The following is an 18513-nucleotide window of genomic DNA, read 5'->3' on the forward strand; positions in this document are numbered from 1 at the left end:
AGTATGAAGTAAAGCATAAATTCTCATTCATCTAGCTAAAAGGATTTGACAAATCCACTGGACTGTTTGAAAAGAGCCCTCTAACACTATGTTGTTAATTAAAAGGCCACTAGCATTAATAACCAAACCATTTATAGTTTAATATTAATACAGTTCAATAACATAGACAACCTGATCATACAGAATAAATGAATGAATGAATGAAATCAATGAAGAACAGAACCTCACTGATGTGGCTTTGGATCACTCTTAGAGGCCTGGTTGTTTACTGTTCCTTTTTAACTTTTAAATTAAATCTTTAATTTAACTTTAAGTTATATAGAATATGTATAGTCCTATATATGAAAGACAGTGAAAAATCACCTTCTTTCCACTATCTCCCAGACATTCAAATTCCATCTACTTGCAATTAATGTTACGCGTTTCCTCTGTATTCTTTAAAATAAAACATTTATGCATCCAGAAACAAAGACAGGCTTCTACTTTTTTATACAAATAGGATCATACTATTCATACTCTCTGCATTCGGCTTTTTCCACCTAATTTACCTGAGAAATGTTCTAATAAAAGTACATAAAGAGCCTCCTCATTCTTTAATATAACTATACAACTAGTCCATAATTCATTAGCCTGCTACAATAAATCACCTTGAAAAATATCATTTTAAAATGTATGTATCTGTAAGACACAGTCCAGAAATGGAATTGCTGAGTCAAAGGTACAGACACTTAGAATTTTGACAAATGTTGCCATATTGCCAATCACAGAAGTTACTTACATTCTTTAAGTACTTACATACTTACATAACACAATAGTTGAGAGTACCTATTTCCTCACAGTCTCAACAACTTGGTATATAATCAAACTTAAGTTTATCTTCATCAATATGAAAGACCAAAATTAGATCACAACATAGTTTTTTATTAAGGTGAAAGTCACATAACATGCAATCAGTCACTCTAAACAGTACCATTCAATGGCATTTAGTATATTCACAATGCCGAGCAACTACCACCCCTCTCTTGGGTCAAAACTTTTATCACCTCAGAAATGCAGCCTGAACTCATTATGTAATCACTCCCCATTTCCCTCTTCCCCCATCCCCTGGTAACCCCTAATCTGCCTTCTGTCTCCATGAATTTACCTATTCTGGATATATCATATAAAAAGAATCATGTACTATGCGACCTTCTGTGTCTGGCTTCTTTCACTGAGCATAAATGTTTTCAAAGTTCATCCAGGTTATAGTATATGTGTTACTAGTTTGCTCTTTTTCATAGCTGAATACTATTTTATTCAGCTTTGAAAATCTGATTATCCATCCATGTGTTGATGGACATCTGGGTTGTTTCCATCTTTTGGGAATTATGAATAATGCTGCTAACATTCATGTACAAATTTCTTTTTTCTTTTTTTGAGAAAAGGAGTGCAAGCGGGGCAGGGGCAGAGGGAAAGAGAGAAAGAATCACAAGCAGGCTCCATGCCCAACATGGGCTCATCACATGGAACCCCACTCAGGGCTCGATCCCATGACCCTGGGATCATGACCTGAGCCAAAATCAAGAGTCAGACACTCAACCAGCTGAGCCACACAGGCGCCCCACTGTCATTATGTTTTAGATGTCTTTTATAAATATCATATAGCTACAGATTTTTTATCCAGCTAGGAACTTTTAACTTAGTAATTCAGCCCACTTAAATTCATTAATATTACTGATATACTTAGGATTATTTTCATATCTTATTATTTATTTTCTTTATGGCCTGTAATTTTAATTCATTTTTTTTTCTTTTTTCCTTATTTTATCTTTTGTTGGCAGGTGTGGGGGGGGTGCTAGTTTTTTCTATCTTTTTCTTATTCCCTTAAAGGTTATATACTCTGTTCTTTTTGTGGTCACCTTAAATATTTTAGCATGCATACTTGGCACATTAAAAATCTAAAATAGGGGCGCCTGGGTGGCTCAGTTGGTTAAGCGTCCGACTTCGGCTCAGGTCATGATCTCGCGGTTCATGAGTTCGAGCCCTGCCTCGGGCTCTGTGCTGACAGCTCAGAGCCTGGAGCCTGCTTCAGAATCTGTGACTCTCTCTCTCTCTCTCTCTCTCTCTCTCTCTCTCTGTCCCTTTCCCACTCACACTCTGTCTCTCAAAAAATAAATGTTAAAAAAAATTTTTTTTAATTTTTTTTTAATGTTTATTTATTTTTTCGAGACAAAGAGAGACAGATCATGAACGGGGGCGGGTCAGAGAGAGAGGGAGACACAAAATCCGAAACAGGCTCCAGGCTCCAAGCTGTCGACACACAGCCCGACGTGGGGCTCGAACTCACAGACCGTGAGATCATGACCTGAGCCGAAGTTGGACGCTCAACCGACTGAGCCACCCAGGTGCCCCCCCCCAAAATTTTTTTTAATCTAAAATAAAAGCTGTCCTCTTAGCACAGTTGGCAGTGCATCAGTCTCATGAAAATCTAAAATTAGTCAATATTTCTACCTCCTTCCCAAAGAATGATCTTAGCATGTTTAATTCCCAATCATCCCTTTCCTGACCTTTATGCTACTGTTTCCAAGTTTTGGTTTATGTTTATGTTGTTTTCATGTATAATATGTCCTATCTTTCATTTTAACCTTTATAACTCATTAGATATTACATTGTTATACTATGTAAGTCAAAGTTTGTTTATATTTACCAACAAATTGTCCCATATTTTGGTTAATCATTCCCTCTTATATCTCAGGCCTTACATCTAGAATCATCTGACTTTGTCTGAATTGCATTCTTTAGAATTTTCTCTACTAAGAGAATGCTGATAACAATATGTATCCATTTTTGTTTGTTCGAAAATATCTATTTTGTCCTCCTACTTCAAAGACTATTTCTGTAGTACAGATTTCTAGGTTGACAGCTATTTTATCGCACATTGAAGGTATTATTTCACAATGATGTAACAGCAGAAGCAGAAAGATATAATGACAGAAGAAGTAAGAGAGATGCAGGGCTACAAGCCAAAAAATTGGGGCAGCTTCCAGAAGCTGGAAAAGGCAAAGAAATGGATTATTTCCTAGAATCTTCAGAAGAAACACAACTCTATTAACCCATTTTGGACTTCTGACCTCCAGAACTGGAAGATAATGTTGTGTCTGTTACAACAGTAATATGATACTGTCCGCCAACTGAAATTTACCAGGCATACAAATAGGCATGAAAACACCACCCACAATGAAAAGAAATCATTCAAAAACAACCCAGAAATGACACATATGACAAAATTAATAGACAAGAACGTTAAAACCATTATTATAACAGTATTCCATATGCTCAAAAGCTAAAGGAAAGATTGAGTACATTAAATAGATAAATAAAAGATATAAGAACAAGACTCAATAACTGGAGATGTGTCTCAGATACAAAAACAGACTTTATAAATTACTAACAGATAAGATATTGCATGAAAAAAAGATCAGTGAAATTCAAGTCATAGCAAGTAAAATTATCCAAAATGAAACAGAAAGAAAAAAAAAAAGACTTGAAAAAATTAACATCATCAGTGAGATGTGGTACAACTCAAAGCAGCCTAATACATGTGCAATTTGAATCTCCAAAGGAGAGAAAAGGGGGAAAGAGAAAACAGTATTTGAAGAGAGGATGACATAAAAAAAATTTTTTTAATGAACACTATAAAGCTGCAGGTCCAAGAAGCTCAATAAATGCCAAACACAAAAAGCATGAAGAGAACTACACACATCATAAGGAAATTGCTCAAAACCAAGGTTGAAAAGAAAATATTTAAAGTAGTCAGAGAAAAATGACACTTTATATACAAAAGGACAAACAATAACAACAGACTTCTTGCTAGAAACAATGCAAGCCATAAGACAGTGAAAGCAAAGTACTGAAAGAAAAAAAAAAAAACATCAATCTAAAAATCTACACCCCAAAAAAAACACATTTCAAAAATTAAGGTGAAATAAAGATTTTTTCAGGTATATAAAAGCTGAAAGAATTCATCATCAGCAAACCTGAACTATAGGATATGTTAAAGGAAATCCTTCAGGAAGAAGGAAAATTATACCAGATGGAAATTTGGATTCACAGAAAAAAATGACAACTAACAAAAGACAAGAGGTTATAAATAACACAATGTTAAGTACTGAGTAAATATTAAAAATTATATTATTTAAATATGTTTAAAAGACAATTGACTAAAGCAAGAACTATTTTAAAAGTGAAGTTGAAAAAAGTAAATTTGATCCAGCTGGCTAGATAGACAGTGAGAACTGGCTTTGCCAATGATTAATGGCAGATGCTTTCCATAAATCAAATGAGCCAGATTACATGGAAACATTTAAGACAGGTATATAATACACAATATGGCAGAAAATACATGCTGTAAAACTAGTTACACTTATTTTTAAATGTTTATGTAATTTAAGAAACAAAACTAACGAGCAAGGGGAAAAAGAGTGAGAGAGAGAAGCCAAGAAACAGACTCTTAACTGTTAAGTACAAACTGATGATTACCAGAGGGGAAGTGGGTTGGGGGATGGGTGAAATAAGTGATGGGGATTAAGGAGTGCACTTGTGATGAGGAGCACTGGGTAATGTATGGAAGTGTTGAATTATTACATTGCACACCTGAAACTAACATAGCACTGTATGTTTACACTGGAATTAAAATAAATAAAAATGTTTCAATGAAAACTTTAAAATATTCAAGAGAAATATTTCAAAAGACCTTTAGGGACAGCCAACCACTCATTGAAGACATTTAGTTAAAGAGCACTGGCATCTTGCTTCAAGATATTTCATATCCATTCCCTCGAATTCAAACACCTCTCTCTCCCCCCTCTCTCTCCCCCCTAACCACTACTTACTCTCTTAGACCCTGCCTTTAAATGACTCTTCTATCAGGAAACCATCCCAAATCTACAGGTACACCTCCTATGTGCTCCCATGAGACTGCTCACACCCTCTCAGTTTAGTTTTCTCTATTTCCCACAAGACTTTAAGTTCAACAAGGCTAAGAACCTTGTCTATCTTGTTCATTAATGTCTTCAGAGAATGCCCAACACATAACAAATGTTCAGTAAATATTTGCTGAATGAGTAAATAAATGAATTTTCACCCAGTATAGGCAATCAGGAATTTTCACCCATAGAGATCATTAACTTTAAAAAGTCACAAAACTTGGTTTTGTTCCCAGGTGACATGAACCCTGATGAAATTAAAGCAAACAAACAAGAATCACAGAATGCAACTGTTGTACTACACCTACTTGCAAGGATTCGATTACTGCCTAAGTGTTTCAAATTTGGAAAAAAAATAAAAAAACAAAAATAAGTAAATGAAAGGAATAACCATCATGGAGAAAAGAAACAGAAAAAAGATGATGAAATCAAAAGGCTTTGCAGGAATCAATTTGATTCTCCACTAATGGTTCCCTTGTGTGGTAAACTGATAGGTCTAAAACAGACACTGTACCATTTTTCTACAATAAGACATCTGATCTGTACATTAAAATTTAATGGCATTCATAAAGGCCAAACAAATCCCACCATGACTAACCAGTAGTCAGAAACAGACAGAAGTCTCTTTCGTCTGCGGAAAATGAGATTTTAAACATTCAAGCTGCCTCACTTCTTAAAGTGATCTCCTACTTTTTTTAAGTCTTTTTTTTTTAATTTTTAAAAAATGTTTATTTTTGAGAGACAGAGAGACAGAGAGCAAGTGGGGGAGGGGCCGAGAAAGAGGGAGACACAGAATTAGGAAGCAGGCTTCAGGCTCCAAAGCAGTCAGCACAAAACTCCACGTAGAGCTTGACCTCACAAAACACAAGATCATGACCTGAGCTGAAGTCGGATGCTCAACCGACTGAGCCACCCAGGTGCCCCAATCTCCTTTTTAACACAAATCCAAAATTTTTAAAAAGCATTTCAGAGAATGACAATAGGAAAAAGGTCTGTTTCCTAAATAATTATATATCTTGACTCTATCCTAATAATATTGATTTAGATACTTTAAATCAATCAAGTGTATCACAAGTTAAAACTTCTCTCTGCCTTTGAGTCTTCAACATAAATTAATAGAAAATTCTTATGCTTTAGATCAATGGACTAATGACAGCCTCACAGGACCCAAAATATGTTCACTCATAACCTACTAAATCCATTCTCTCCAGAATTACACATGATATAACTTGATACAATTTAAGATATATAAAGATCCCAAACTACTCAGTTCCATGTGATTTCAGTGATCACTTTATCAAGCTTAAGTTTATGCTGAATTTTTAATTTAAGAAATATAAGAGAAAAACAGATCCAGAAATTATAAAGATTACCTTAAGTCATTTTTAAAGCTTCTACCAGAATGCACCCACTCTTAAATTACTTGAATTTAATTCTTCATCCATCTGTTCATCTAACATATTGAGGACCTACTACATGCTATAAGATACCCAGGAATAGAAAGTATTTTTAAGGGGTGCCTGGGTGGCTCAGTCGGTTGAGCGTCCGACTTCAACTCAGGTCATGATCTTGCAGTCCGTTAGTTCGAGCCCCGCATCGGGCTCTGTGCTGACAGCTCAGAGCCTGGAGCCAGTTTCAGACTCTGTGTCTCCCTCTTTCTTCTCTCTCTTCCCCAGCTCATGCTCTGTCTCTCTCTTCTCAAAAATAAACGTTAAAAAAATTTTTTTTTAAAAAAGAAAGTATTTTTAAGTCCCTACTTTTAAGGGGTTACAACTTTGGTAGGAGGAGACATACATGTAAACAAACAAATATAAATTAGTATTTAGAAGTACCTCCAGCAGAGGATAAGGGGACATAAAAGTAGAAGTAGTCCTTTTTACTTGGGAAATTAGGAAAGTGGTGATAGAGAAGGTGGAGACAACATTGTTCCTGCCTCAGAAGCTCAGCACTACTTATAAAGATGATCCTCTTCACAGCATCTTGGGAGTTGTTTTTCCAATGGGATAATATTCCCTCTCTCTCTTACCATCCCTTCCTCTCTCTCTCTCTCTCTCTCTCTCTCTCTCACACACACACACACACACACACACACACACACACACACACACACACACAGTTCTTTCTGTGAAAAATACCATGCATTTGCCATAGGTGTGGTTTGACCAGAGAGGGCAGCCTACTATCACTAAGTACAGATAACTCATTCACTCTGAAACCAAACAATCTCCCATCTGCTTCTGTAAAAAAAAAAAAAAAATCAACCAGCAAATCCCAGCTCACTGATTCAGCAGAGGGAAAAAGAGAGTGCCCTGGAACAAAATAATGTCAGGGAGACAGTCTGATAGGCCTATTTAGACATATACCGCTCCATAATATAAAACTAAATGGGGTGCCTGGGTGGCTCAGTCGGTTGGGTGTCCTGTCAGTCTTTGGCTCAGGTCATGATCTCACAGCTCATGAGTTCAAGCCCTGTGTTGGGCTCTGTGTTGACAGCTCGGAGCCTGGAGCCTGCTTTGGATTCTGTGTCTCCCTCTCGCTCTGCCCCGCCCCCATTCACACTCTGTCTCTCTCTCCTTCAAAAATAAATAAACATTAAAAAAAAATTTTTTTAACTGAAAACCTCTCTGAAACATTCAACAAGTGAAACTATACCTCACCTTAAAAAAATATGTTGGGGTGGTCAGGTGTGGGGGGGAACAATCCTATATCAAATTCACTGATAAAATCTGAACTGGGGTGCCTGGGTGTCTCAGTGGGTTAGGTGTCCGACTACAGCTCAGGTCATAATCTCGCGGTCCATGACTTTGAGCCCCGCATCGGGCTCTGTGCTGACAGCTCAGAGCTTGGAGCTTGCTTCGAATTCTGTGTCTCCCTCTCTCTCTGTACCCCCCCCCAAAAAATAAATAAATATTTAAAATAAAATTTTTTAATCTGAACTTAGTAAGTACAGCCATTTAGGTTATACATACTATCACACACACACACACATACACACACACACAAATGCATTCTGTTTGCCAAAGACTGAAGTGCTATGGAGAAGAACACCTGAAAATTTGATTTCATGGAAGTCGGATTACCCTGGAGCACACCCAAAGAAGCATACATTTTGGGTCTTGTCCTTTCAAGAGAGAGAGATGGTTAGGCCACAAGCATGTCCAATCACATAAAACAACATTTGCAAAATGGGAAGGTAACAGACAAAAGAAAGAAAACACAATCAACTGGTCAGTGAGGCTTTCCCTACTGTGGCCACTGCGCCCAGCACCTCCACCACTGCCATTACCAACCAGGTTAGCCTTGACATAAGTATTTGGCAGGCAAAACGGCCTGTCAAGACTATTCCTTCTCTCATCTTAATCCCTGTTGAGGCTTTCCTTTCCTTGCCATCTAGGTAGGGTCTCTCAGAGGTCAAGAAAGGCCCAGATCACTTCCAAGTTTGAGAAGTCCATCATATTTAAAAATGAAGAAATGCCAAAACAGGGTCATAAAAATGGTTGGTATAGACTTAAGTGTTTACATTTAATAATTTTAATTGCATGAAAAACACCTTTTAAGGCTCCTTTTTCTCTATGACTATATATATGGTCTCATTTGAAAGGAATATTAAAGTCCAGGCCTGAGAGAGATGCCAGGGGGTAGGGTAAGGGTCAGGCTCTCAAACTCTCTCTGCTTTCCCATATTTAGAGCCTAGTCTCAGCCACAAGTATGATGAGTGAAAATGACTGCTGAGGCGTCAAAAATTCTCCCTTCACCAGGCATTTAAGCGTTTAAATTGTTAACCTGAGGAACAAGCTCCAGTGAAATTCCAGCCACCAGCAACTGGCAGTTCAGCCTTTCTAGTATCCCTCAAATAGGAAGTACTGCCTATTTGAAATAATCCATTCATTTCATCCTCAGATCTTATATACATAGGATTAAAAAGTAATAATAAAAATAATGTGAAGATCACAAAAGACTCAGGGAGTTGTGTGAAAATAAACTTTTCTTTTATATACTGGCCATTTGGCATAAATTTTACTTTGAAATAGCAAAAGTAGATTCATCCTGTGGCATCCCAGAACTAGGACTAGCCAATATGCTTTGGTCCCAGTGTTACCATTTTGAGAAAGGTCAAGGATCCTCAGCCATTAGTCATCTAGAAACCTGAGTGAAGGCCACAAGAATAGTTACAGTTTTTAGGAGGGAGTCAGGAACACAGAGTACAATGACAAACTTTAATCTAGTTCATGTAGCAAGTACACAGCAGCCACTCACCCACGTGTACACTGTGTGATAACACTAAAACAGGCTGTTCCAACCCTGTGCTCCCAGATTTAAAGATCCTACAGGCCTCATCCACGAATTATTCCTATCCCTTTCCTAACTCAGTGATAGCACAGGACACTGCATGTATACACCCAAAACTAAAATTAAAAACCACAGTGAATCATACTTAAAACATTCAAAGCCTTTCAAGGGCCACACCAACCTCTTTTTGCTAGAATATGTACATTGAGATACCAACACCACAGGCTCACTAAATTCTTTTATTTCAGATGAGAGTAGGAGAGTATGCGACCAGTTTTCACTTCACCTTCAAACAAAACAGGATTCTGCCAGAGCCAACAGATAACTGAAAAGGAAGTGGCACGTGGGCAAGGCGGATGAGAAGTGTCACCTCTGTCCAAGCCACATGCTCTTCAAGTTTTGGCAGGCCACTTATTTGAAAGGTAGAGTATGAGTCATACCCTCTGAATCCTTTAAAGCCTGAATGACTAGTCATAGTCTTTCTCCCCACTGCCTTCACCCCCTGTTCAAATCTGACATCTGATAAGGGAGAGGAGATTCCAAGCCTGCAAAGTTCAGGCAAGAAATCTGCTACCTGTAGGTCCTTTGGCTCCTATGGCTCTTCCTCTCTCTCATGCTAGGATTACAGCAGAAACAGATGAACATAGAAGTAAGCGTGTCTTACAGATACCAGTAGATTTTTAATGTATCTTAAGGCTGTTGTGATGACTAAAACAAAACTTTATTTTAAAACATTAGAGGCCTGACTGATAGCCCTGGAGGAGCAGAGGATGGAGGGGAAGAAGCCCAGAGTGATGGCAGGCACTGTGAAGCTGGAGGACAGGCAGTGGCTGGCCCAAGAGGAGGAGAATTAAGCCAAGTGCCTGGCCATCAGGATGATGAAGCAGGAGAAGTACCTTTATAACAAGATCATATTTGGCAAGAGGCACAAAATCCAAGAGGACACCAAATTGGCAGAGAAGCATAAAGCCCACAACGAGGCTGTGAGGTCTCAGAGGAAGGCCAGGGAGGCCAGGTCCATGTGAGTGGCAGCAGCCTCTTGATGGGCAAGGCCCGCCCCTGGCAGCTGGACTTGGCACAGGCAAGCCAGAAGACCCAGACTTGGTGGCAGACCAGAGTCTCTTCCCTTTTCATCCCCTTGCTCCCGCTGCCGGCCCTGGCTTCCTCTCAAGCTCTCTGGCTGGAGACCCAGCCTCCCTTAGATGGAGCTCCCTGCTGGTGGCTGGGCAGAGGAAAGGCTTCTGTGCCAGCCCAACTTGATGCTCCCAAGAGTCAGTGACATGGGGGGCAGGAGCCTGACCAGCCCTTCACCAGCTGCTCCCTGTTCCCTGCTTTCTGCAGTGCACCCCTCCCCCCCACAATTGGATGGGTGATTTTCCTGCTGCTGTGATGGGGTGAGGGTGGGGAAGCATTTGTTATTAAACAGCTGGAGTTTGGGGAAAAATAAATACAGAAAACATTATAAAATCACTTCACCTTTTGTTCTTATTCACTCCTTATCAAATAATAACAAAAGTCTATTATTATTTGATGGTCCTTACACTAAAAAAGTTGACAGTCACTGTTCTACAGCACAATGTAATGAATGAGTTAGAGGTATAAATGCCTAAACACAAAATGAGGTGGAATAGACACAATAAGAGAATATTTTTACTTATGAAAAAAACTGCCAAATTCTAAGATATGGTCTTTAAAAATCTTGAGATACAAGTCAACAGTAGACTAACATCAGCCAAAAGTCATTCTCAAAAAAGGACTATAAATAACAAAATAATTGACAGAATTTAGGACCCAGGAGAATCATAACCTTATAACCACTTACTATATATAACCTTATAACCTATAACCACTTACTAATCATAACCTTATAACCACTTACTTCTATTGCTTTGAAATATATAAAGCTAAAACTGACAATTATGAGAAAAACTGACAAACCCACAATTACTATAGATTTCAAGATACATCATCATAAGCTGATAATTCAGACAAACAAAATAGTAAGGCTATAAACAGTTTGATCAATAATATTTAGGGGTGACTGGCTGGCTCAGTCAGTAGAGCACACGACTCTTGATCTCAGGGTTGTGGGTTCAAACCCCACTTTGGGTGTAGTGATTACTTAAAAATAAAACCTTAAAATAATAATAATATTTTATACACTGACCTAACTGATATAAAGAAAACCCTAACCCAAGTAAAAGAGAATATACTTTCTTTTTTAAAAATTTTTAATGTTTGTTTATTTTTGAGAGAGAGAGAAAGACAGCGCGACGGAGATATAGAATCTGAAGCAGACTCCAGGCTCTGAGCTGCCAGCACAACACTGGACATGGGGCTTGAATGCACGAACTGTGAGATAATGACCTGAGTCAAAGCCGGATGCTTAACCGACTGAGTCACCCAGGCTCCCTGAGAATATACTTTCTTTTCAAGCACACATAGCACACAAAACTGACCACATATTATATCACAAGAGAATTTCCAAGAATTGATATTATATCATTCATGTTTTGGGCAAATGCAATTAAATTAGAAATAGAACAATAAAAAGATAGTAAAAAGATTTTTGAAATTTTTTAAATATACTCCTGAATAAAGCATATTATGAAGGAGGAATTCACAACCAAAATTACAACTATTAAATGTCTATAGCTGGAAAATTCACAATCCCATTTACAAATGCATCAAAAAGAATAACATACCTAGTAATTAAGTTAACCAAGGAGGTGAACGACCTATATATTGAAAACAAGACATCAATGAAATAAACAGAAGACACAAACAGAAAGGTGTTCCATGCTCATGGATTAAAAGAACTATTATTGTTAAAATGTCCATCCTACCCAAACCAATTACAGATTCAATGCAATCCCTCTCAAAATTCCAGTGGCATTTTTCACAGAAATAGAACAAACAATCCTAAACTTTGTATGGAACCATAAAAGACCCCAAGTACACAAAGCTATCTTGAGAAAGAAGAACAATGCTGGAGGCATCACGCTCCCTGGTTTCAAACTATGTTACAAAGCTACAGTAATTAAAACAGTATGGTACTGGCATAAAAACAAACACACAGATCAATGCAACAGGAGAGCCCAGAATAAACCCACACATATACGGTCAATATGACAAAGAAGTAAAGAATATACAGTGGTGAAAGGACAGTCTCTTCAATAAATGGTGTTGGTAAAATTGGACAGACACATGCCAAAGAATAAAACTGGACCTCTATCTTCTATCACTCACAAAAATTAACTCAAAATGGATCAAAGACTTGAATATAAAACCTGAGGGGCGCCTGGGTGGCGCAGTCGGTTAAGCGTCCGACTTCAGCCAGGTCACGATCTCGCGGTCCGGGAGTTCGAGCCCCACGTCAGGCTCTGGGCTGATGGCTCAGAGCCTGGAGCCTGTTTCCGATTCTGTGTCTCCCTCTCTCTCTGCCCCTCCCCCATTCATGCTCTGTCTCTCTCTGTCCCAAAAATAAATAAACGTTGAAAAAAAAATTAAAAAAAAAATAAATAAAACCTGAAACCATGAAACTCCTAGCAGATAACGTAAGTGGTAAAGCTCCTTGACACTGGTCTTGGCAATGATTTTTCTAATCTGAACAACAAAAGCAAAAGCAACAAAACCAAAAATAAGTGGAACTACATCATACTAAAAATCTGCACAGCAAAGGAAGCCATCAGCCAAATGAAAAGGCAACCTACTGAACAGGAGAAAATATCTGCAAATCATATATCTGATAAGGGGCTAATATCCAAAATACATGAAGAACTCCTACAACTCAAGAACAAAAAAACGAACAATCCAATTTAAAAATGGGCAGAAGAGGAGCACCTGGGTGGCTCAGTTGGTTAAGTGTTCAACTTCGGCTCAGGTCATAATCTCACAGCTTGTGAGAGGTTCAAGCCCCGCATCGGGCTCTGTGCTGACAGCTCAGAGCCTGGAGCCTGCTGCAGATTCTGTGTCTCTCTCTCTCTCTGCCCCTCCCCCATGCGTGCTATCTCTTCCAAAAATAAATAAACATTAAAAAAAAAATTTTAATGGGCTGAAGAAAAAAAATAAAAAATAAAATCAAATAAAAATGGGCAGAAAATATGAATGGACATTTTTCCAAAGAAGACATACAAATGGCGAACAGGCACATGAAAGGATGCTCTGTATCAATGATCATTAAGAAAATGCAAATCAAAACCACAAGGAGAGATCACCTCACCTAGACAGAACGGCTATTATCAAAAAAACTAGAAATAACAAATGCTGGCAAAGATGTAAAGAAAAGGGAACTCTTGTACATTGTTGGTGGGAATGTAAACAGGTGCAGCCACTCTGGAAAACATTATGGAGGTTTCTCAAAAAATTAAAAATATAACTATCATATGATCCAGCAACTCTTCTTCTGGGTATTTACCCAAAGAAAATGAAAACACTAACTTGAAAAGATATATGCACCATGTTCACTGCAGTATTACTTATTACAATAGCCAAGATATGGAAACAACTTAAGTATCTATTGATGGATGAATGGATAAAGAAACTGTGGTGTCTGTGTGAGTGAAATATAGATATGAAATGAAATATACATGAAGAGTGAAATCTTGCTATTTGCAACAACATGGATGGACCTTGAGAGAATTATGGTAAGTGAAATAAGTCAGACAAAGACAAATAACACATCACCTCTCTTATATGTGAAAGCAATAAATCAAATGGATGGATGGATGGATGGACGGATGGACGGACGGAGGTATAACCAACCAACCAACCAACCAACCAACCGACTGACCGACCAAGCTCATAGATACAGAGAAGAGATTGGTGGTTGCCAGAGGCAGGGGTTGGGAGTGAGAGAAATGGGTGAACTGCTTTTATCTTTTTCTTTAGTTTAAATACATTGAATAACAAAAAGTACCTATAGCTGCTTCCAAACTTGTAGTAGAACTTAGAACAAAATTAAGAGTCTAAACTATATTTATTTAAAAACAAAAAGACTGAACATAAAGACTGAAATATTGAAAATAAGGCATTTTAATAATAAACTTAATATGGAATGAATAAGTCACAGGAATAAAAGTTATAGTATAAGAAATAAAGTCAATGGTGTTGTATGGTGACAAATGGCACCTATACTTATGAGCAAGCACAAAGGATAAACTTGTCAAATCTCTATGTTGTACACCTGAAACTAATATAACATCGTATGTCAACTATACTTCAATTAAATAAAAAATAAATAATAAGCTTAAAGTAAATAATAAACATGAAAGAAGAATTCTGGGGGGATATAATAAAACATAAATTTCTAAATGAGTGATAAAGAAAAAAGGCAGAACTAAATAATACTGAACAAAAAAAGTGATATAACTAGAGACGTAACTCAGATGAAAAATAATAATAGGTTATTATGAACTTCATACTAACAAACTTGTGAGCTTAGGTGAATGGATAATTTCTTAGAAAAGTATCAGATTATCAAAGTTGACTCAAAACAAAAAAAAAGCCCAAAGTTGACTCAAAATGAATTTAAAACCTGAGTTACAAAAAAAAAAAAAAAAAAAAAAAGACAATGAATAATCAAGTTTCTTTCTCTCAAAGACACTAGACCCAGAGTTTTACGTGTAAGTTTGGCCAAACTTTCAAAAAACAGATAATCTTTATTTTCTGTAAACTGTTTCAAAGACTAGAAAAAGCTCTTATATCATGAAGTTAAAATAACCTTGACACCAGAACCAGATAAGAACAGAACAAGAAAATTATAGATCAAGACACCCCATGAACAAAGAAGCAATATCCTTCAAAAATATTAGCAAATTGAATTTAGCACTGCATTTTCTTTTTTAAATCACAACCAAGCAGGGTTTATCGCAGAAAATTGATATTCATGTAGTAGACCAGAGACTATCTTATCAAGTAATGGATAAAAATTGCATTATCATCTCAATAGATACAGAAAGAACTTTAAATAAAAACAAGCAATCATGTTTTTAGTTTTTTGGGTTTTTTTAAAAGACCTTACTACAGGCAACAATAAATGAGGGGAAATTTTTCTCTGAGTAAAGTTTAAAAAGCAACTAACTTTATTTGAAGAAAATGAATAAGAAAAAAAGATTGAGAAGCCAAGGAAGGAGGGTAATAATCACCAATGTCTTTCCCCCCTCCCCCAGGTACTTTCACATTCAATATCTCATACATTTAAGCATCACAGTAATTATGTTATAAGGAGTTCTTATAATGAAGACAGAAAAAGAGTCTTAGCATATCGGAATGAGCACAGCCTGGGAGTCAGTCCAGGGTTTGAATCCTACCTCTGACATTGATGTATTGGGTGACTTTGCAACAAGTTACTGAGCTTCTCCGAGTCGTAGCTTCCTCAACTGCAAGATGAGATGAATTAAATAATACAACTTAGGGCCACCTAGATGGCTCAGTCAGTAAGCATCTGACTCTTGATTTCAGCTCAGGTCAAGCTCTGCAGCCTGCTTGGGATTCTCTCTCTCCCTCTCTCTGCTGTTCCCCCCATGAACATGTACTCTCTCTCTCACTCTCTCTCTCTCTCAAAAATAAACATTAAAAAATCATAATAGTACAACTTAAAATATCCAGTTCACAAAAGGTGCTCAAGAAATGGAGCTATTTTTATAAGGTTCTTTTGCTGTACTAAGGAAAGAGCAATAAAGATTTTAAACAGATGTGGGAAAAAATTTTTCAATCTTGAGAACTTCTTGATTTGGGACTTGACCTATTTATGGACAGTCAAGGTAATAATTAAGGGAATACCTGTGTCTAATTATTTATAGTGTTTGGTTTGGGGCAGTAGGGCTGACATAGACAATGACCTCAATTCATCTATAAAATAAAGCAGTTGGATTAAATAATCTCTAGGATTCCTTTTAACTTTAAAATGTTATGAATTTAACTTCTTTATAGCTTAAGAGTTGCAAGACATCACAATACATCACAAATTACACATGTAATATTCCTTCTCTGGAAATACTTAGGAAAAGTGTAAACTGTTATCTTCTAAGAGTGGTATAAAAGTAGCACTGCCTTAGAGAGGACGATGGACTACATGACCCTCATGGAAGGTCAGATTGTGGAAAGACCGTGGATTCAGAAGAAGCCATGAAACCACCAATAGGAAACATGTCCTGCCACATACAAGCTGAGCCAACCTTGGGTGAGTTAAAGTTTGTCAGGCCTCAGTTTTTTACCTGTAGAATTACTTTATTAATATCCTGAAGTTGATGTTCTCAGAATTACATGAGAAAATGAAAATACATAAGTACCTGGCCCAATAATATGCTTTTCAAAAAGGTGAGTTCCCTTGGTCCCTTGAGTTCCTTTCAATCATATGATTTTGATTACTCTCTAGAAATCGAAGCCAAAGAATTACACATTAAAATTGTGTATGATTTCTTAATCATAAAGGGTATACAAAGTAAACCAAGGATCAAATCTTTGCCAAACTGTTTAGAACTCTTCTGCAAATCAATAATACTGACTCAGAGTTCATTATTGACAAGACTCAAAAGTTAAACCATTTTTGTTTAAGAAAGTCCCTGAAGGGGCGCCTGGGTGGGCTCAGTCAGTAGAGCATCTGACTTCGGCTCAGGTCATGATCTCATCAGTTGATGAGTTTGAGCCCCACGTCAGGCTCTGTGCTGACAGCTCAGAGCCTGGAGCCTGCTTCAGATTCTATGTCTCCTTCTCTCTCTGCCCCTCCCCTGTTTACGCTCTGTCTCTCTCTGTCTCAAAAATAAATAAACATTAAAAAACAATTTTTTTTAAAAAGTCCCTGAAAAACAGTAGTACCCAAATATGTTTAATATGGCAAGTTCAAAGGTGAACTATTTAAAGTTTGGGTGTTTGCTCTAGGTCAAAAATGAAGCAAGTCAGCTGGCAGATGTGAATAGTCTCACAGAACCTTGGTCATCTATGTTGAGACACAAATCTTCTCTTAAATAGCAATGGAAATAATCACACACACACACACACACACAAAAAAAACTCAAGTTAAAAAAATAAAGCATTAGAATCGCACATTAGGCCCAGATAAGCAAAGTGCATTGAGTGGTATAATCAAAGAATTAATTCTAAAAAGAAATATTCTGGGCACGTTCATTGAGAAGAACATTTAAAAATACAAATTTCATCACAGATTATTTTGAGTGTTCAAGATCATAAGCAAAGAAAAAGCTAAATATACAGGCTGGTGATCTAAAAATATGACACTACTACTTTAGGTCAAAGAGATCTAAATTAAATGTAAGCATGTTTCAATCTTTTTCAAACGTCTTCTTTGTAGGACATGAGTATCAACCAAGGTAAAATTGTGCTTAACTAATAAAGTTTTTAAGAGTTAAAACAAGGTAATTTTCTAGGAAATATGATTAATGCTAATCATGCAGATTGTCAACAGTACATAAGCCCTTTCACACAGTATTTTAGTAACATTCTTTTATTCAATAGGCCTAGACATCACAATATGTTTCAAAAATAATCCAAGCTGGTGAATGATTTCAAGCAGACTGTTCAGAGCAGCACTGAGACAGAAACTGGCAACACTTTGCAGTTCTACATGAAACTATCATTTGCCTGCCAACAAACAAAGCCACTGATGCCCTTTTTAAGGAGTTCATAGCACTAGACCACCTCACAAGTGACACATTTTGATACATTCAGATACTGAACACTCTTATACAGGGTCCATAAACTGCCTTCCTTTTCATTTATTTATTTTTTATTTTTTTAACATTTATTTATTATTGAGACACACAGAGAGATAGAGCACGAGCAGAGGAGGGGCAGACAGACAGGGAGACACAGAATCCAAAGTAGGCTCCAGGCTCTGAGCTGTCAGCACAGAGCCTGACGCAGGGCTTGAACTCACAAACTGCGACTTCATGACCTGAGCCGAAGTCGGACGCTTAACCAACTAAGCCACCCAGGCACCCCTCCTTTTCATTTCTGTTCCATTGCAGAAATAAGAATGAAATTCCATGCACACTACAACAGCAATTTTTCCAAGGCAAATAAAATAGTTTGCCATAAACATTTACCTATAAGGAATCCATCTGAAGTAAATCCACACTGACAGAAAATGGATCTGGTAGGTTCACATAGCTTACTTTCTTTCCTCCACTAGCACCTATTATTCATCCAGTATTTGGCTATGAACTCTGGAAAATCACTTCCAGCTTGTCATCTTACTGCTCAAGAACTGGAGAGCTTCTCTGCTACTCAATTCCAAGTT

The 18513-nt window shown here is 37.3% G+C and overlaps 1 protein-coding gene and 1 long non-coding RNA gene across 3 annotated transcripts in view; one reads left to right on the plus strand and one right to left on the minus strand.

Moving 5' to 3' along the window:
* Positions 1–18513, minus strand: part of VCL (vinculin) — a 110275-nt gene that overhangs the window by 47484 nt on the left and 44278 nt on the right. The window lies entirely within an intron of this gene.
* Positions 1414–10434, plus strand: LOC115526972. Its single transcript, XR_003972814.1, has 3 exons — positions 1414–1426; positions 6871–6875; positions 9993–10434. It is a non-coding gene; the product is annotated as an uncharacterized LOC115526972 (long non-coding RNA).

This window comes from Lynx canadensis, chromosome D2 (assembly GCF_007474595.2).
Source record: "Lynx canadensis isolate LIC74 chromosome D2, mLynCan4.pri.v2, whole genome shotgun sequence".
Lineage (NCBI taxonomy): Eukaryota > Metazoa > Chordata > Mammalia > Carnivora > Felidae > Lynx > Lynx canadensis.